The 20,763-nt window shown below is 42.7% G+C and overlaps 2 long non-coding RNA genes across 3 annotated transcripts; both read right to left on the reverse strand.

Annotated features, from left to right (window-relative positions):
- Positions 1 to 1,063: 1,063 nt before the first annotated feature.
- LOC310762478 lies at positions 1,064 to 20,732 on the reverse strand. Of its 2 annotated transcripts, none has more exons than XR_014548003.1 (3): positions 20,653 to 20,732; positions 3,825 to 5,612; positions 1,064 to 2,208 (listed from the first exon to the last, which is right to left on the reverse strand). It is a non-coding gene; the product is annotated as an uncharacterized lncRNA (long non-coding RNA). The 2 variants fall into 2 exon arrangements; XR_014548004.1 differs by lacking the exon at positions 1,064 to 2,208 and having other exon boundaries at positions 3,253 to 5,115; positions 5,391 to 5,612.
- On the reverse strand, positions 6,624 to 7,614 carry LOC310762504. The gene is made up of 2 exons (XR_014548037.1): positions 7,554 to 7,614; positions 6,624 to 6,815 (listed from the first exon to the last, which is right to left on the reverse strand). It is a non-coding gene; the product is annotated as an uncharacterized lncRNA (long non-coding RNA).
- Positions 20,733 to 20,763: the final 31 nt, after the last annotated feature.

Here is a 20,763-nt window from a genome sequence, read left to right on the forward strand (position 1 = left end):
TGTTTATTCATTTATTATATTGGAAGCCCACCTTTTAAAAAGACATTATTTTTTTATTGAAAATAAAAATGCCAGCATCAAACCATAGACATTCTGTGATTTTAAATATTATTTAAAATAATTTTAAATATATTGACGATATGTTTAGGTGCAAATTTTGAAACAATTCAGATAAATTTAATAGAAATGCAATACATCTCACCATAGTGGGGGGGACTGTGTGATCAAGTGACCTTTGTGCCTGCTCATTCTGCTGCCTAGCTGCTGCGTGTGGATGGTCAACTTCAAGGCCCCTTGTGGTGGTGTAGTAGTTAAGAGCGGTAGTCTCGTAATCTGGGGAACCAGGTTCGCGTCTCCGCTCCTCCACATGCAGCTGCTGGGTGACCTTGGGCCAGTCACACTTCTGTGAAGTCTCTCAGCCCCACTCACCTCACAGAGTGTTTGTTGTGGGGGAGGAAGGGAAAGGAGATTGTTAGCCGCTTTGAGACTCCTGAAGGGGAGTGAAAGGCGGGATATCAAGTCCAAACTCTTCTTCTTCTTCTTCTTCTTCTTCTTCTTCTTCTTCTTCTTCTTCATCCTTAAGCCCGACTTGGACCAGGCAGCCCATCAAGCAGAAGCTTCCTTCAGCTTGAAAGCCATCATCTGTAAAGTAGGATAGTAGCTTCTCTGTTGTGAAGCTGCAGAGTAGTGGTCCACAGACAGGGCAAAACACTGCCTCCTTCCCTACAGACCCTCTCAGATGCAGAGGTGGCCCTCTTGATGACGCCATCACCCTCCAAGGCTCAGTAGCGGCCCAGGAGAGGGCCTACTCTGTGATAGCCCCTAACCTGAGGAACTCTCTCCCCACAGAGGTGCACCTGATGGCTGGCGCCTTCACTCTACAGCTTTCTGCAAGTGCTGAAGGCACACTTCTTTACATCTTGGCTTTGACACTTGAGATGAAGAGAAGAGTTTGGATTTGATATCCCGCTTTATTACTACCCGAAGGAGTCTCAAAGCGGCTAACATTCTCCTTTCTCTTCCTGCCCCACAACAAACACTCTGTGAGGTGAGTGGGGCTGAGAGACTTCAAAGAAGTGTGACTAGCCCAAGGTCACCCAGCAGCTGCATGTGGAGGAGCGGAGACGTTTTGACTAAGAACCAGTACAGGGAAGTGGACAGAGGGTTTGGTACAAACCTCTGTTTACCCATGAGGCTCATGTTGGACCAGTTGCCTTCTCTCATCCTAACTTATCTCACGGGGTTGTTGTGAGAATCTTGGTGGTGGGGGGGGGGATAAATCCTATATGTGTGATAAATGACAGATGGGCAACACTGAGTTTGTGGGATCTGCTCGGTGTTTTTACAAGAAGTTTGGCAATTAGCTGTACTGGAAAGATTGTCTCACAAACTTCAAGTAATGAGAGGTCAAAGAGAGACGGACAAGTTTTTGGCAGACTGGTTTTTGTTTATTGATTTTATAAATAGCCAGGAATCTGGTAGAACAGTTCCAACTGCATATGAAATGGTTTGGGTTTTTAAAAAAGGAAAAATAGGATCATTTTAAGAAGGGTTAGAGGAATTAAGAAAAATGAAATTTGGATCTAATTAATGGAGTCATTTGTTTTGATTATAGGTTATAAAAAATGAATGCTGTAAGGGGAAAATTAGTGTTATATATTATAGCAGATTGAATATTACATTACACAGAAGATTCTTAATCCTGCTTGTGGACTATATAGTGTTTTAAAGAAATGTAATTTGAAGACTGAAAAAAACCTCTCCTAGTGGGGGACGAGGGCTTAATTTATATTTATACTTTAATCAATATTACTTTCGTAATACAGTTTGCTAGGAAAAATATTTTTTTAAAAAATGAATGTAGAAAAATCACAAGACTTCTGAGACCTCAGGACCTGGAGTCAGGTGCAAAAACGTGGCTGGTAGTGAGTGGGTATACTGTACAATTAGATTTAAGAAAAAGCATGCCTCTGAGCACATGCTCAACCCAGGAATTCATTTTCGGTACCAGAACTTAATTAAAGAGTCCGGTCACACTAGAATCTACTTCCCACCACCAGCCAGGTTTTCTTCATACCAGCAGCCAAATTTAGAAGAGGGGAAAAACCCCTTTTTGTTGTGATGCAACCGGGAACCAGAAACCTTGCTGATCTACTTCAAACCACTCAGAAATCTACCAGTAGATCCTGATCTATCTTCTGCCGAACCCTGTGATGATGATGATGATGATGATAACGATAATAATAATAATTTCTTTTATGAATTGGTTCTTACGAAGCATCTCAAAGTGATTTCATCGTACAATAAAAACATGTATAAAACAATTGTATATACATAAAAACAGATAAAACAATCACAAGTATTTAAAAAAATCCATTTCAAAACCAATACAGATACAGTGGTAAAGGTAAAGGTACCCCTGCCCGTACGGGCCAGTCTTGACAGACTCTAGGGTTGTGCGCCCATCTCGCTTAAGAGGCCGGGGGCCAGCGCTGTCCGAAGACACTTCCGGGTCACGTGGCTAACGTGACAAGCTGCATCTGGCGAGCCAGCACAGCACACGGAAACGCCGTTTACCTTCCCGCTGGTAAGCGGTCCCTATTTATCTACTTGCACCCGGGGGTGCTTTCGAACTGCTAGGTTGGCAGGCACTGGGACCGAACGACGGGAGCGCACCCCGCCGCGGGGATTCGAACCGCCGACCATGCGATCGGCAAGTCCTAGGCGCTGAGGTTTTACCCACAGCGCCACCAGCGTCCCCCTAGATATAGTGGTACCTCGGGTTAAGTACTTAATTCGTTCCGGAGGTCTGTACTTAACCTGAAACTGTTCTTAACCTGAAGCACCACTTTAGATAATGGGGCCTCCTGCTGCCACCACACCTCCTGAAGCGTATGTAACCTGAAGCGTGTGTAACCCGAGGTACCACTGTACTGACTAAGAGAAAATAATCTCCTCTTAGAATGCTGTTGAAAGAGAGAAGTCTTCAGCAGATGCTGAACAACAGCAGATAAGGCAATTGTCTAACCTGTAACAGGAGGGACTACTGTAGTTCTAAAGGGTAGGTTCTGCCACTATAAAGGCCTGATTCTGACATTGTGTGGAAATAACTTCCTGATGAGATGGAATCTGCAGGATGCCCTCTCCGGCGGAGCACAGTGATTGGTTGGGAATATAAAGGACGAGATGCTCTTTTAAGTATCTGAGTTCCCAAGCTACACAGGGCATTGTAATTTTTTCAGCCAAGGTGATATTCTTTCCAACGAGTAGCTCAGCTGCCACTTTTTTACACCAGTGACATTTTCTGGGTCAACTTCAGCCTCACATATATTCCCGATGAAGGCCATCCATCAAGATGACCAAAGCTGATTCAGTCCCAGGCTCAAACCAGTAAGTCTAGGGTGAGCCAAATCACCACTTCTTTCAAGATGCAGGGTATCGTGGCCGGGGGGGGGGGGGGAGAGCCTCCAGCCGGGGGGCCAACTACAGCCCATCGGGCCTCTTAATCTGCCCCATGGAAATGTGCCCTGAATACCTCATGCCTTTGCACATTCTCTGAATGGGGCTGAATGGTCGTAAGCACCACTTGTGTGTGGTAAACACAGCTATACTGTCTCTAAACACTATTTTAATTAACCTGGCTTGTAGGATTTTTTTTTTTTAATCGTCTATGAGCCGTTCAAGTTTGGGGGATATTGTGGGACCAGCGCCTTTGAAAGAACTTTGTTTTCTACCTTCTGGTTTCTTAACAGCTCAGAGAAAAATAACTCTGGAAGGTGAAGAGGCCCTTCTCTCATTAAGGCTGTGTTTATAAGCATACTTACCAAGGAGGACATTCCAATGAAATCAAGGCTGTGTCCAGCTGCATCACCCTCTGTAGTCAGCTGCCTGAAACTGAAGTGTGTTTGCATTTTCATTTTCTCAAACACAGATAGCTGAACTTTGAGACGACTAAAAGGAAAGGCTCTGAATGACTCAGGCTGTTGTGTGGTATAGATCTCGCTTGCAAGTCACCCGAGCCAGGTCCTCTTTCAGATAAAAGGCGCAGCAAAGCCCGGCCGCCGCTCTGCAAACCAGTTTGTACAGGAAGGCCACCGCCCCTTCTGAAACCTCGGTGTGACTGGGAAAGGGGGCTAAACACAGTTGTAAAGTTATTTCGAGAGATTAGTTATCGGAACTGGAGGAAAACTAGCCACAATGGCTGCCTGTTTTGCAAGAGAAAAAGGATGGGGCGGGAGCAGTGGTAGCGAGAGTCATTCCCTTGCCTCTAGGGTTGGTATTGGAAGGTAGCATCTGTGGGTCAAAAGGCCCTGGAAGGGCCTACAAGGAACAGGAGAAGCTGTTCACACCTGCCCTGTCCCTCTGGGCAGTGGTGAGGATTGGAAATCTGCATCACTGCCCAGAGGGGGAGAACAGGCTGCTTGCTGCTCTTGACGCTTGACAGCTGCCAGGTACAAGGAGCAGCTGTCACCTGTTCTCTCATTCCAGGAAACAGACTGGTGAAGGAGCTCAAAGTAGATGCCTCTAGCAGGGTCAAGGAAGGAGTCCTCCGCAAGTTGTATTGCCAAGACCTCCCCCTGTACTCACAGGGTGGCTCTGCTTGCCTTCCTAGCTCAAGAAACATAGGTGTTAGCAACAGGGATGTTGCCTTTGTTCAATCCAGTGTTGCCGTTGTACAATTCAGCAGGGAGAAGGATGGGGACAAAGCCAGAATTAGAGAGCTCCCCATTAGAATTGGCTCTGGTTCTATTTACCGCTGGCCTCCTTGCACCCTGTCCCAATGGAAACCGGACTCCACTGCCCAAAGGTATTGTAAATTCCTTTACTGGGAATGAAACTTGGCCTGAACAGGTGAAAACTAGAAACCCTAATCACTAGAGATAAAGATTCAAAAGCCCAACCCAAAATATGCCCTAGTTTGTAGAGCACAGAGGTAACCAGGAAGAGAAGTGGAAATCTTATGCACTCACCCTAACTTGGGTGTAAGTCTCACTTAACTCTCTGGTATTTCCTTCCAAGTCAATGTAGCATAGGTTAGGTTGCACACCTGATAATGCCAGTTGTCCCTCCTCTAGAGTCAAAATGATGAATTTATGAGTCAGAGAGTGACAGCACCTGGTGGGGAAAAAATGTTTTGCTTTTCCTGACATGTCTTTTACAGACTGGATGCATATCGGTTATGTAACTCACTTATATTTATGCTGCAGGACAACAGAAAAGATTAGAAAAAGTTTGTGATTCCTGCGTCCCTACATTCTATTGCTAAATCTGATGCAGGAAAATGAAGCAGTAGTTATTGAGATTATCCAAATGGACTGTACCAGTTCAGAATATATACAGTAGATTATGCCCTTTGAGGAATGATCAAAAGAGCTAGGAAAAGAGCTAACCTGGGGAAGAGTAAGGCAAGATGTGATAGCAGTCTTCCAATATTTGAAGGGCTGGCATGTAGAACATGAAGAGGTTGCTTGAAGCTCTTTTAAAGCCATCCAAATTGGTGCCCATCTCATGGGAGCAAATTCCATGGTTTTCACTAAGCACTGTGTGGTGGAGTCCTTTTTTTGTCTGTCCTGAATCTATCAGCCTTCATCTTCAATGGATGACCCTGGGTTCTAGAAGTAGGAAAGGAGGACAAAAATGTATCCTTGTCCATTTTATCCACACCATGTATAATATTATGCAGCTTTCCTCTTATCAAGTGCAGCCACAACATAGGTTTGTACGTCACCATGATGGCATTGGCAGTTTTGTTTTCTATTCCTCCCTAGTGATCCCTAGCAACTGCTCCATACTGGGTCAACATCTTCACCAAGCTGCCCACTGCGACCCCAAGGTCTTTTTCCTGGTAAGTCACTGCCAGTTGAGACGCCAGGAGCATATAAGTGAAAATTGGACTTTCTGTCTCAATGTGCATCACTTTTCACTTGCTTGCATTGAACCTCACTTGCTTCCATTTTACTGCCCATTCAGCCACTTTGGAAATATCCTTTTGGAGCTCTTCACAATCCCTTTTCGTTTTCACCACCCTGAAATAATTTAGTATCATCAGAAAACTTGGCTTCCTCACCCCTAACTCTAGATCATTTATGGGCAAGTTATGGTCCCAATACCGATCCTTGCTCTCTGTGTTTCTGAGGGCAGGACTAGAACCAATGTATGGACATTGCAGGGAAGCAGAGACACTGGAAGAAACCTGATGGGGAGAGCTTTTTGACCGTGGAACCGACTGCATTGGGGAACCATGGGCTCTGCTTTCCCAAAGGTATTGAAATAGAGGTTGGATGGCCACTTGCCAAAGATGCTGTAGTTGCATCCTGCATTGGTCAGGAGGCTGGAGTTAATGACCTCTAGGTTCGCTTCCCATTCTTGTGATTCTGCAGTGTTTATGAGTGCTCCTCTACTCCATACAAGTAGAAGACGTACACAACAGGGAGCGAGTTGGGCTAGAACCTCTCTCTGTGGTTTACTTCTTCCTTCTACTTCCCTCTCCTGCACCCATAACTGGTACCGTGGATTCTACTATTTCATAATTCTACCACCTTGTTCTACTGGGGACTAGAAGATTCCAACTATTTGCTATGCCATGGGGACACTTCATGAAGGTAGACACAGGGGTACTTGTTATTCTTTATTCTTGTAGGCTACTCCGTCCCAAACATTAGGGGTAACAATGGCTCAGTCCAGATGTGAAACTGCATCACCTCTTAACCCTGGGAGAGATTCAAAGCACTCCATTTACTTGTCATAAGCAAAGGAAGAATAAAACAACATTGGCATTTGACAGAGTAGTCAGGGTCCTCTCACTCCTAGATGTCCTGTAAACAACAGAATTAATGGCTCAACATAATATTTGGCTTATTTATTTTAGGGGGAAAGTTTACACCCCACCCTTCCAATGCTCTTACACCGCTCAAGGCGGCTTGCAACAATAAAAAAAAACCCCACAACTGCAGCAGGTTAGACTAGATAACCCACAACTGCACAAAAAAAGAAATTGACTTTCTAAAACTTTATAACACAGAAAAATAAACTACCCCAGCTTGCCTGGGCATGGCGCTACTGCTGCTTTCGAAAAATTTCAGTTTCAAGTGTGTATATCATTGTTCATTGTGTATATCTCACATTTCCTCCAAGGAGCTCAAGGTGGTGTAAATGGTTCTCACCCTCTCGATTTTATTCCCACAACAACGCTGCGAGATAGGCTAGGCTGAGAGACTGAGTGGCTGGCCCAAGGTCACCCAGAGAGCTGGGATTTGGACTCTGGTCTCCTAGGTCCTCGTCTGACACTCTAACCACAACTACTTGCTTAGTCATTGTTTGCCACCTCTACAGCTTCCCAGGCTTCTTGGTGGTGGTGGTGGAGTCATGATGCTGAAACTGCCGTGTTTAGCCTTTTCCAGTTAAGCAGCCAGGACATGAAGTATGGCCTCTTGGGCTCTCCTTATTGATAGTGCAAACTTTAGCTGTGAAACTTTCTCGCCTAAGCCAAAAGTCAAGAATATTGCTACCCTATTTTTATCTTTTTATGGGCTTCCCTAAGGATAACTCCTCACCCTCACACGGGCCTCAAAGGAGTTCCTGCAGTTCCTTTGTTCTCTTCCAATTCCATGGAATTCCCCCCCCCCAGATTAGCCCTCCAGGCCCCCCCCCCATTGATGTCACACTGTGCTCTGATCACTCTGCATCTCCCTGGAAACCCCCAGCTGAGACAAAGGACCTTTTGGCATGATAATTCAAAGCATGTCCCATCCCGTTTTTAGTGTTTTAAGAGTTGCAAAGTCCCTTTTTCCAAGCATAAATAACAAAGCAATTATCAATCACACATGCACATGATGTGCGGAGCAGGACAGATGCCCTTCAGTTTGTAAATTAGGCAGATTAGTGTTAAATTGTGAAATGGACAGGTTTGTCCCAAATCTCCCCTCTTTCTCTTAAACGGGGACTTTATATCACCCAGGGGTTGCTCAGACCAGGGTTTAGTCTAACATGAAACTAGATGCATTTTTTACATTGTCAAAGAAATTCTATGTGTTAGTGTGGTTGGGCATATGTTATTTAACAAGGAGGTAGGTCGTTTCTGAAAAAGAAACAGATGAGAAAAGAGAATTAGGAAATAAAGATGAATATTGGTTCCTTACAAATCTCCATAACCTTACATTAATAGTTTATTATGGGACTATGAGAATAGTGTATTAATTGACTAGTCAAAGGCATTCACTGAATCACACTGAACTCTACTTAAACAGTATGTAGCTATACAATTGTTTACATACAGAAGACCACGCAGTTGTGCCACGGTGATTCCTCACACATTATGCTGAGCATGTTAACTTTTCTTTTGTTTCAGGATGGGGGCCCTCAGCTTCAGTCATGCTTTGGGAAGGAAGGAAGTCTCGGCACCCAACTGTAGGTTAAGAATGGGAGATAATCTCTTCCCCCAAATAATGGGAGGGGCGCATCCCCTTACTTCTCCATTCATTTAAGTTCTTCCTTTAAGTTACAAAAAGTTCAGGGGTGGCCAAGGGGCTGGCTGCTTATGCAGAAGAGGAAAAAACTTAGAATAAACCCTGGTTCAGACCCTGCTTTAATGTGTGTCTATGATTGGCATGTTAGCTTCCACACATTTTGTTTCGATAGTCATTGCTGTTACTGTTCACAGTGGTGGGCAAACTGGACAGAATGTGGCCTGTTTTTATCAACCTCTTTTCCTTCCTCTGATACCCTTTTCTGTTCTTGGCATGCACACAGGGATTGCTGTATCTGTGAATGCACACCTATATTATTATTCAAAACACACCTTTATTATTATTCAAAACCCACAATTCTTCCCTTGGGGGTTCCTCAGCTGGTTTCTCCCACCATTCATCTGCGTCCAGCCAGTCCATTACACTTAGCTGGTCCATCTGCACTATGCTGACCTTAATGTTGTCTTGCCCTCTTGGTAAAACCCACCTGCCAGGAAGCTAACGTACCAGCTCCACTCAACCACAAGAACCATTTCTGTCTGATAATGAGACACTGGTGGTGTCTGTGGATGTATAACAGGTTATTTTTACTTATTAAATTGTCCGCAAAGCGAGTAAATCTGGATTAAATGAAGAAAAAAGTATGGGCAATTTGATGAGGACGACAATGTAATGTGGACGATGTGAAAAGCATCTGAGCATGAACAGTACGTGTTCCACAAGTTCCCATCTGAAATCCCACATGTAGTATCATCCAAAATATCTAAAGTTCCTGCTACATTTGTAGAGACACATGTTGCACATCTGGTAAAAGGTACAAAACAGGGTGGTTTTGAATTAAGGCAAGCAAAGTGCATTATCGTCACATGGGAACCCAAATCTAGGAGGGAAAACACCACAAGGAAGATCATTTACAACAAATGAGGAACTAAAACTTATTGGTTGAGCGGCTCAAGAAAGACTTGCAAACTGCACTTGATATAAAGCTTTCACAAAGCAAAAATAAATCACTATAGAGCTGCGAAGGAACATATGAAGCAAAAGCAGGAACTGGAAATTATTCCTCCTGTAGTTCTACAAAGTCCAACCTTGTTTTTTCTACCCTACTTCTTTGTTGGTTGGCATCCGTCTGTCTCAGGTGAGGTGTCAAACAGTTGGAAGGTTGCAGTGCCTGCTGCTGTGGCTGTAGAGACTGATGTGGGAGAGACATGTTTTGCTGCAGCTGGGGCAGATGAAGACGTTTGGTTGGGCAATGCAGTATTTATTTGTACAAATCAACATTTCAAGGAGGAAACAAGTTAATTCCTCATGCTGGCCAGGATTCCAGAACTCTCATGCTCCATGCAACACGGGAAATGCTAAGCTTTTACAGGGTATTGGTGGCTATTTCCCTCACTTTGCAAAACTCCCAGATAATTATGGGAAGGTATGGCTGTGAAGCTGGTTGGATCCCCTCTCTGAAGCTATTTTTTTAGCATACCAGTTAATCCAGACCTTACAGCTGCTTCTAATGATGGCAATCTCTATCCAATGCATGCTTAAAGGTAAAGGTAAAGGGATCCCTGACCATTAGGCCCAGTTGTGGCCAACTCTGGGGTTGCGGTGCACATCTTGCTTTATTGGCTGAGGGAGCCAGCGTACAGCTTCCGGGTCATGTGGCCTGCATGACTAAGGCGCTTCTGGCGAACCAGAGCAGCACACGGAAACGCCGTTTACCTTCCCGCCGGAGCGGTACCTATTTATCTACTTGCACTTTGACGTGCTTTTGAACTGCTAGGTTGGCAGGAGCTGAGACTGTGAAACGGGAGCTCACCCCATCATGGGGATTCAAACCGCCGACCTTCTGATCGGCAAGTCCTAGGCTCTGTGGTTTAACCCACAGCGCCACCCGCGTCCCTAATGCATGCTTACTCTGAAGCAAATAATAGTGTTTAGTGAGGCCAACTCTCAGAAAAGTGTTTACAGAATCGAGGCCTTACAGCAGAATCCTATGTGTCTACTCAGAGGGAAGTCCTGTTTGCAGTGGGGCTTATTCCCAAGTTGAGTAGGCACATAGGATTGCAACTGTAACAATCTTAAGAAAATCTGTAAGGAAGATCTAAAATGTGTGTGTGTGTGTATTTTACAACACTTTTATCTGTTCAGCTTTGACATGAATGCACCAGTAACTAGGGAAGCTATATAAATTCTTAGGGTAAAGGAATGTTAACAATGCAGACATCAAACCATTAGGTCTATCAGTATTTGAAATTGGTGAGAGGAGGAGCTGTGTTTGCTCAGCTTCTTTGAAGGGAACATCAACTTCAATAGCGAAGTTGTTACATTTATATGCAAAAGTCACGTATAATTTGATGGGGGGGATGCATTTCTTCACCCTCCAACTGCCTTATCACTCACCATTATTCTCCCTTCTCTCTTTTTTTTGTAATAAATTTTTATTTAATTTTCTTTTACAAATTAGTCAACACAACCATATTCTCAAATTTCAATTTTTGAACTTCCACCAGCTCCTCCATCAATCTTCCATATTTTCTATTTGTTACGCATTTTCAATATATTATATTGCCAGTTAATAATATCCTTTCATCTCTCTTTCTTTTTACAATACACCTTTGACATCACAAAGCCTCTTTAAAACCGACTAGCGTTGTCTGTTCATCACATATGTTTTCCAGATAATTCGTAAACTTTCCCCAGTCCTCGATGAACTTGTGATCCTTTTGGTATCTAATTTTCCCAGTCATTTTATCCAATTCTGCATAGTCCATAAGTTTCATTCTCCACTCTTCCAGAGTCGGTAGTTCCTCTCGTTTCCATTTTTGGGCCATTAATATTCTTGCCGCTGTTACTGCATATTGAAAAAGTTTGTAATCACTTCTATTAATCTCTCTTCCTGTTATTCCTAACAAAAAGGCTTCTGGTTTCCTTACAAATGTATATTTAAACATCTTTTTCAACTCGTTATATATCATTTCCCAGAAACCCTTAACCTTCTTGCATTCCCACCACATATGGAAAAAGGATCCTTCTTTTTCTTTACATTTCCAGCACTTATTACATGTTTTGAACATTTTTGCTAGCTTAACCGGTGTAATATACCATCTATATACCATTTTCATAATATTTTCCTTTAATGCCGTACATGCAGTAAATTTCATATTTTCATTCCATACTTTTTCCCAATCAACCAATTGTATATTATAACCAAAATCTTTGGCCCAGTGTATCATAACAGACTTAATCTCTTCGTCCTTTGTTTGCCATTCCAGTAACATTTTATACATTTTTGACATTATCTTAAAGTCATTATTTATTATCTCTGTTTGAAATTTCGACTCTTTTTCTATATATCCAACTGCCTTTTCACTCACCATTATTCTCCCTTCTCAACTCCCCATTTCCCTGCTCCACTTCCCACCTCTCCTCCCACTCCAAAAACAATGAACTAAACACTGCAGCTTTGCATTCTGGGTAAGGGACTGGTTTGAGATAAGGGGACCAGTCTCTGCTCCTGATGGAAATGATCCTTTCCCTTCTCAAAGCCAGCTCCTGGGTAAAGAGACAAGTGTTGAAAACACGCTGCCTGGCTTTCAATTCTAGCTTGAAGGTTTCCACAGGTACCTGGTCAGCCACTTTGAAAACAAGATGCTGGACTAGACAGGACATTACCTGATCCAGCAAGTTCCTCTTATGTTCTTAAGACACTATTGCAAAGTTTATGAGCAGGTTCTGGAATTTCCCTGCCTTTAGATGCGTTTCTTGAAATGCCTCTTGGATCTGTCATGTCAATGCTCCAGATTGCCATCTTCCCAGTCATTGCTTACACAATGGCAACCAAGTGATGAGATTATTGACTACTGTACTGAGAGCCACATAAGGAAAAAGAAAGCAAAATTGCTAGTATAATTGAAGTTGTACTTGTAGCTCTGGCCCCATCTGGTGACATAAATGTGAACTTGCTGCGTCTTGAAAAAAATAACCTTTGTGAAAAAACCAGAAGCCTTCTTGTTAGGTATTTTAGGACAAAGAAAAATCGGACATTATTTATGTACGCTACTACAGCAGCAAGCATTCTAATAGCACAAAATTGGAAGGCTGGAGAAATACCAACTAAAGAATAATAGCAGGAAAAATGGATGAACTATGCAGAATTGGCAAAGCTAACGGATAAATTGTGTGAAAAGGACAATAGCAACTTTGGAAAAGAATGGGAACCTTATACAACACACTTGCAGAAACAACAAAAAACCAGGGACTCGTTGGCAGGATTTAAATAAACATTTACAACTTTATTTACAGAGAACAAGAAATATAATTAGTGATAACATAACATTATGTATAAACAGCAGAATGTAACATTTGGTGTAAGAAACCAGAAATGGAAGTTGGGGGAAGTCAACAGGGAGGGGGAAACTAGAAAATGGATCTTAAATGATGATATTGAATATTTGTTATGAGAAAAGAAAATCAATAAAAATTATTATAAAAAAGAAAAGAAAAAGTGGGACTAATCTAGAGATGCCTCCACTCGACAGGGTGACAGCATAATGACCCACCGATGGACCCCAGAAATATCACAGGTGTGGCAAGCATTCTTTCTATGTAAATAAACTTGTACTCAGAAACTATGACAGCGATAGTTAAATACCCTATACAGTAATGTATACCTCTTTCTTTTGGTTGTTGTTGCTCTGCTTAGTAACTACTCAGGTTTATTTATTTATATATACAAATTTGTATCTCCACTTTTTCTGGCGCCTTCACACCATTCAGGCTGGCTAACAATTAAAACCAACCTACACACACACACACACACAGAGAGAGAGAGAGAGAGAGAGAGAGAGAGAGAGAGAGAGAAATGAAGCAGATTAAAACAAAAGCCTTGGTCAAAAACTTACCTGTCAACCACCTGCCTAAACTGCAAGATTCTTGCCCTGCAGTAAAACATCATAATGGATGGAGCCAATCAAGCTTCTTGGGATGAAGAGTTCCAGAATTTAGGTGTGGCCAAAGAAATTTCCCTTTTCTTTTTGGGCCTGAGGTATGGGATTGAGGCATTTTTTTTTGGCTCTTGGATCCCTGCAGAACAGACTGGCCTCCAATACAGAGGTTGACAATCTTTACTTTCAGTAACAACGCCAAAGAAATTTGTGTTACCAACACTGCTTTTGTAATTAAGCTTTAACGTAACCCTCAAGAGTTCACACTTTTTGCATTTCATTTCATATACGGACTCTGATTCATAAACGCTTCCGCATATCCTATGATTGCAAGGTTCACTCAGAAGCCTTATAGGTGAGAAACTTTGTCAAAAGCTTTTTGACAATCCACGAATACACTTACCAGACCTCAAGATGCATTGTCTAAAGTGTTTTGCAACCCATCTAGTTTTTATGATGTTTTCACTGCTGCTGTTTGTTTGGCTATATTGCTGGCTTGTCTTTGCTGGTTCGATGATATTGACTTATTAATTGCTTATGGCTTCCTTGAACTATGAGAAAAGGGCAGCATACAAATATTTTAAACAAATAATCCATCACCCTCAGCGTCTTGGTCAGGTGTGCTATAATTTACTTTGATCACTAAATTACTTTTGAGGCCTGGTATTTATGTAGAGGTAATTCTGTAGAGAAGACTGCTGCTCCTTTTTCTTTTTTGGTTTTTGTCTGCCCAGGGTTTCTATCCAGGGAAAACTGTAGCCACTCCAACTTACCTTTATTTGGCTTGGAGAAATTAGCATATGCCTTTACATTGTGACCTTCTCCTACATGGCACACTACATTCCTTTGAAATCTTTGACTGGCAATCATTTATGTACAATCACTCATTGCCATATTCCACCTGTCCCACTGATCACAAACCCATCTCCCTATATTCCTAATGCTCAAGTCACTGACTACCACAAACTACTAGACCCTTACCACATATCACTGGTGAGAGGGTATCAGTTGGTTGCCAAGCAATGGGCCTCTTCTAAAGGATCATTTCCCTCTTCATCAAAACGACACTCTTCTTCCCCCTAAACCCTAATTTCCGTGAAGGCAGAATAGCAGTTAACCTGGAAGTGGGAAAACACCACCAGATCTAAGATACAGAGAAGTCTCCATAACACAAGAACTCAGTGAATGAAATGAAACAATGAAGTTCTACATCTATGGTCAAAGGTCGTGAAAACTAGTTGCTCATGCCTAGCTTGTGGGCTTCCCATAGGTGCCTGGCTGGCCACAGTGAGAACAGGATGTTGGACCAGATGGGCTATTAGCCTGATTCAGCAGGTTCTTCATACGTTCTTAACATGGGAAGATTCAGAACAACAACAACAACAAAGCACCACTTGGCTACTCCCAAATTCACTCAATGAACAATGAATTTTGCTACTATGTTTTACCTCCACGGTTGGAGGCTGTATGCCTCTGAATACCAGCTGCTGGGAATCACAGGTGAGCAAAGTGCTGCTACACTCAAGTTCTTCCTGTGTACTTCTGAGTGGCATCTTTGTTAGCCATTGTCAGAACAGGATGCTGGACTATATTGGCCTTGGCTGCAACTAGCAGGGCTTTTCTTATGTCCTCGCGGCCTGGTTTACATACCTTTCTGCCTCTCTCAGCATCTGCAGGCTGGCTACCTTGGCTCCAATGGGACCAAACTGATTCCAATAGACAGGAGCTCCTTGTACAGTGGTACCTCGGGTTACATACGCTTCAGGTTACAGACTCTGCTAACCCAGAAATAGTACCTTGGGTTAAGAACTTTGCTTCAGGACAAGAACAGAAAACGTGCTCCGGCGACAGCAGCAGGAGGCCCCATTAGCTAAAGTGGTGCTTCAGGTTAAGAACAGACCTCTGGAACAAATTAAGTACTTAACACGAGGTACCACTGTATTCAGAACACACCTATGATTTCTACCCTGCGTGCAGAGTGTTATTCGTGTGATAGTACGGGTGAAACACCTATCTCATGACCTTTCAGCTGAGTGTCTGCAAGGCTTGGTTTTGTTTCCGTTGTCGTATTTTTTAAAAAAGCTTACATTTTTACTAGAAGATCTGCACCCTGCTTACGTGCATAGGAGGCAAGTGAGCCGGGTTGCCCTAGCTCAGGTCCTAGATGTGCCCAGATATTCAGCTTGACCAAGTACTTTCTGTAAGGCTTTGTGAGCTGAGGCTCCTGCTCACTGAACTGTCTCCCTCACAAGCTAGCCCTAAATTTGTGCTGTAGGCACTGGTGGAAGAGGCGTGCGGGGGGAGCGTACTGCCCGCGGCAGCGCAATCCGGGCGGGGTGCCATTGCGGCTGCCCCCCCCTGCGCTGGGTGCCACGCCCCTACGGGTGCCACGCCACACCCCCAGGATGCGTGCCACGCCCCCATGGGAGACACGCCAGCCCCACCCCTGCCTGCTCTTTGCCCCCCCCTCCGGTCCCGGAGCATGAAACTCCGCCACTGGCTGCAGGCAGCAAGATTTCAAGGTCCTAACCTAATTACATGGGGTACTGCACCCCCCATGAACAGTGACTAAAGGGAGATTAGGTCACTCAAGCCCTTCAGGGAATGTGTCTGAGACACCCTAAGCTTAGCTAAATCAACAGCTCCGGCAGTTGCTATGAGGACCTGTCTTCAGTGAGAATCTTTCTATCACCTTTAAGATCAGCCAAGGATGCCTTATTGAAGGTACCATCAGAGCATCAATGTGCCATGACTGAACAGAAAGGGAACATGAAGAAGTGGGTGTCTCACAGTTGCAGAACGTGCTGCTCTTGAAGCTAGTTCAATAATTTTTTTATGAACAAATTTGTGATGTCAAAGGCAGCTTTGGATATCTTTCAGAGCAGTTCACTGTTATCATACAGACAAGACAAGTGAAGTAGTTTTGCGTACAGAACACAGCGATTTTCAGAAACACAGTAGTTTTACAAATTTTGCCCCCAATAAATAAGCCCAAAAAGAAGGTAAATAAAAACCAACTCAAGACAAACACATTCTGAACTTTTGAAACCATTGTAACTGTTATTGGTTATGAGAGTTCTAGCTTCATATTAATTAGTTCACTGAAATGTGTGCTCTCTAACCATTGGCCTATGTGTTTAAGCAATGCTTATGAACAGGTTGGAAATTAAACAAATTATTAGCAAAGATGGCCTCTGTTAAAAATGGGATCCCATGCTATGGGTGGTAAGGCTTTGAGGGAAGGGAATAGCCAACTGATCACATCTGTTGTGTAGGACAGCAGGACACATGTGTAGCCAATATGGTGCCCTCCATATATTTTTGGACTACAACTCCCATCAGCCCCAGCCAGGGAGGAGCGGAGTTGTAGTCCAGCCATATGGTGAGGACCCCATGTTGGCTAACGACAGCACAATATGCTCACCTACATATTATCCAACACTGAATGGGTGAATGTTTGGGCATGAGACAGTGTACTCACATAGGAAGATGACAGAGAAGATATTGCATACACAAAAACATATCCTCAAAGTAGGCTACATACCAGTCCTCCATACTGGGGAAATCCCATGTCAGATCTGCATTTCCCTCTCCTGTAAGTCCATACACATATACCACCAATATTTTCATGGTTACAAGTTAAGGCCCCAATTAAGGATACAACCATATCAAGGCTTACTATTTTGTCTTATGAATTTTACACCATCCAGGAAGGCTTTAAGATCTCACATGAAGTACGTGATGCAGCCCTGCCTGTCCCTTTTGTGAGCACATTAATCTTCTGACACAGCTAAACACGTATTAGAGACACAAGCTGAACCGTGATCTGATTACGTTTTCTAAACACGTTGCAGCCTTTGGACTCTTGTGGGGATTCGTCGTGAGTCATGAGACACTTGAAGCATTGTTCCCCACTCAGCGACTCTCCACGGCCCCAGCGACAAGAATTTCATCAGGTTGCAGATAAAATCTTAATGTGTGTATCAGATCAATCAGAGAGTGCATCTGAATATCCCTGCTGTCATTGAACCAATCCTGTTACGAATTCCTTTGTTTAAACTGGGGAACCCCTCCCATACCAACAGGCCTAAGGCATTTAAAAGACAAACAATAGAAACCTAAAACCTTAAAGCAGCTCAAGTCAACATGACTTGCAGCCTGACATTGTGACTGTTGTTGGCATACGAGAAGGGAGGAAACATTGATCAGGCTTTGTCCCCAGCAACTAATAGTTTGGAAAACAGATGCAAAGCATCAAACTGGGGCATCAAAAATTGTAAATACAATAGGGTATCTGCCCATATTACCTAACTAGAAACAAGGCCTGGTTGAATTTCACACTAAACCTTGGCTTGTGATAATAGGAATGAGTTTCAGCAAGCCTAAGGCTTCTCTCTCCCCTTGCTTCCTCCAGTGACCATGAGGAGGAAAATGGAAGTGTCTGCTTCTGTTTTTCCATTCACTGTAGTTTACCATTCTGTCTGAATCCTAAACTGTAGTTAATCTTAAGAGTTTGTTGGAACAAGTCAGCTTCAAAGCCAAGTTTTGAAGTCAGCTTGTTTCAAGCATGAAGAAAAAAAGGACTGCCAAGAGCTCCAGATGCCAGAAATCTACTTTATTGCAGGCCCAAGGCATTAAATTTATTCTCTAAGAGTACATTTTAAGAAACAGTGCTCACTTTTCAAGGTATACTGCTGTTTAACTGCATACTAAATCCAGGCACTCCCAGATGTACACAGATTGGCTGGGGAAACCCAGCAAGAAGAGCGGGGTATAAATAATAAAATTTATTTATTTATTTATTTATTATTATTATTATTATTATTATTATTCACAGCTGTACTATCATGTGTTGATGCTTCTCAACAAGACTATTTACACAGAGCTAATTAACTCTGTTTTTAAATATCTATCTAAATTTATGTCCCAAGAATATTTAAGTATCAACACATAACTGTTTCCAGGAGTTAGGACAGTGTATTTCATGCCTACAAAGATTATATTGCATAAGCCTTTGGGAATAACAACAGGTCCTTCTTTCCACATTTAAAACTTATTCACCAATCACTAAATATAGCTATCACTTCTGATTCCTTGTTTGGAATGAGATTTACCCTTAGCTGACTGCCACAAATTTTTGGAGCAGTCAATTTCCATGTGAAACAGAACTGCCGTAGGCTATGTGTTGTTTGCAACCACAAAAATTCACACTGGAACTAAGATTTAGACAAGGGAGGCTTCCAGAGAACACTTAGCTAAAGCAGGCTTAACAGCTGATTCATTCTATGGAGGCTTTTTTCAAGTAATAACCACCTATGTGAGAAGAGAAAAAAATGAATTTTTGGGCTGATAAGCAAGTTATTAGGCAGTCTTCTAAAAGCTGGAGAAGCTCCACAGTGGCAGTTATTTACTTTTGGCCACTAGGTGCTTGGTTGAGCTCTCCCCCCCCCCCCCCATATCTCATACTCCTTTTATGGAGGCTGCATATTGCTGTGGACTACAAGTCTGATATTACTCTGAGGCTGCGCAAGGCCAGGAAGGCTCCCAAAGTCAGGTTTTGTACCTCTACTACTTTACAGTAACACCACTGTATGCCAATAATTGGCTCTTTAGCCAAAAAAGGCTCCCACAGCAATTTACATCAATGGAAGGTAGCATACTAAATACCAAAATATAATAGTTGGGCAAAAGTCTGGCAAATATTTAAGCATTCAAAATTCTGACATACAAAATTAGACATACAAATACACAAAATTGTTATTAGATCAATTAATCTTAACATCCACATTCCTTTTCATGCGTGTTGAATGAAATGCCACAGCATCATCTAATGGGCAAAGGTCTTATAGGCAGCAATCTTATACCCATTTATCTGGCAGTATGCACTATTGAACTCAATAGGATTTACATTTAAAAATGGATTGATTGTATTTCTAAAAGGTATTACTCAAACAATGAAAGAGGCTTTGGGATTTCCCACCCTTTAGTTTTTACATTTTAGTGCCAAAATATCGCGTCTGCATAAAAAAACGGGTTGTCAGTCTTCCTGTGGGCAATAATTCCTCACTAAAAAGGAGTAGTGGTACTGTTGTTCACCACCTTAAGCAACAACTAATCATTAATTTCAGCCATGACAGCACTGTGCTTTCAGTGCTATGGGAACTGATATCAAAACCAGAGTACAACTGTCAATGGCTCCTCACAATGGCTCTACATGTCTTACTCAGATGTAAGCCCTATTGAGTTCAATTGGGAATACTCCTAGATAAGTAGCAACCTAATATTGCGAGCCAACCCTGTACAGTTACTTTAAAACACTCATTTTATTTATTCACCACCCACACTGCTCCCTTGCACAGATCACACTGATCCCCATGGGCAAAGAGGAGTGGAAGAACCATAGATACAGGATAGCTGGAAAAGTCTGCCCATGATACACTGGAATATCCTGAACACTAAACAAGTGCAAAAGAATATCCTGAACAGAGTCTACATCGCCATTTTTTTACATGAAAACCTCTGTTTCAGCCTCCCTATATTCCCAATTATTGCCAGACTTTTAAAGCGAGGCACTGAAAAGCATCGGCTTTTGGGGGAAAAATGCACAGCTCGTTGTGGAAAACTTGAGACAGGGCAGCTTAATTTCTCAAGCAATCTCAACAATTCAAGACTTCTACCCTCTTAGTAGACCCCTAGCCATCTTTTAACATATAACTTTTTTTACTAATTGCTGTCAGTACAGACAGAAGCAGAACAGGAGGAGCGTATGGAAATAAACAAAAGCCAACCTCTGACCACGTTACAAAAATCACCGCTCCGTTTTCAAAAGCAAATCTAAAACATCAATTTATTTATGCTCTAAAAGGGGGGTCGTATTAAACTTCTTCGTAAAGCTGCATAACTACCACTAAAAAAATAAAATAAAAAAAAATATACCTACACGCACGACTTAAGCAGTATTCAGAGTGGGAAACCAAGAGGTCGCTACCCTATATAACAAATGCACCGTTTATTCTGCAGCTGAGCCAAAACTGAATGGGCTTCAATGCACTCTGTAAGCCACGCCCCCTCCGTTTTTTAATCCCAGCTGCAGAGAAGAGCCAATAAGACTCTGCCCACAAGCCCCGCCCCTGAAGCCAAGCTAAGGACACGTCAGCCGAGTCCTGGTGACCCGGATGTAGAGGCTTGGCCCAATTCTCCTTGCTTATTACTTTTTTTTCTTTTTTTTTAATGCTACACAGACTTACTCTCTGCTATTATCCAAACACTCGTAGCTCCGCGGTAGAGATAATAATTCTATCGAGAGAAACGGGGCAGCGGCGGTTGGTGGTGTGGAATTGACAGGCGGCAGCGGAAGT

This window comes from Podarcis filfolensis, assembly GCF_964270895.1.
Source record: "Podarcis filfolensis genome assembly, chromosome: 5".
NCBI classification, from domain to species: domain Eukaryota; kingdom Metazoa; phylum Chordata; class Lepidosauria; order Squamata; family Lacertidae; genus Podarcis; species Podarcis filfolensis.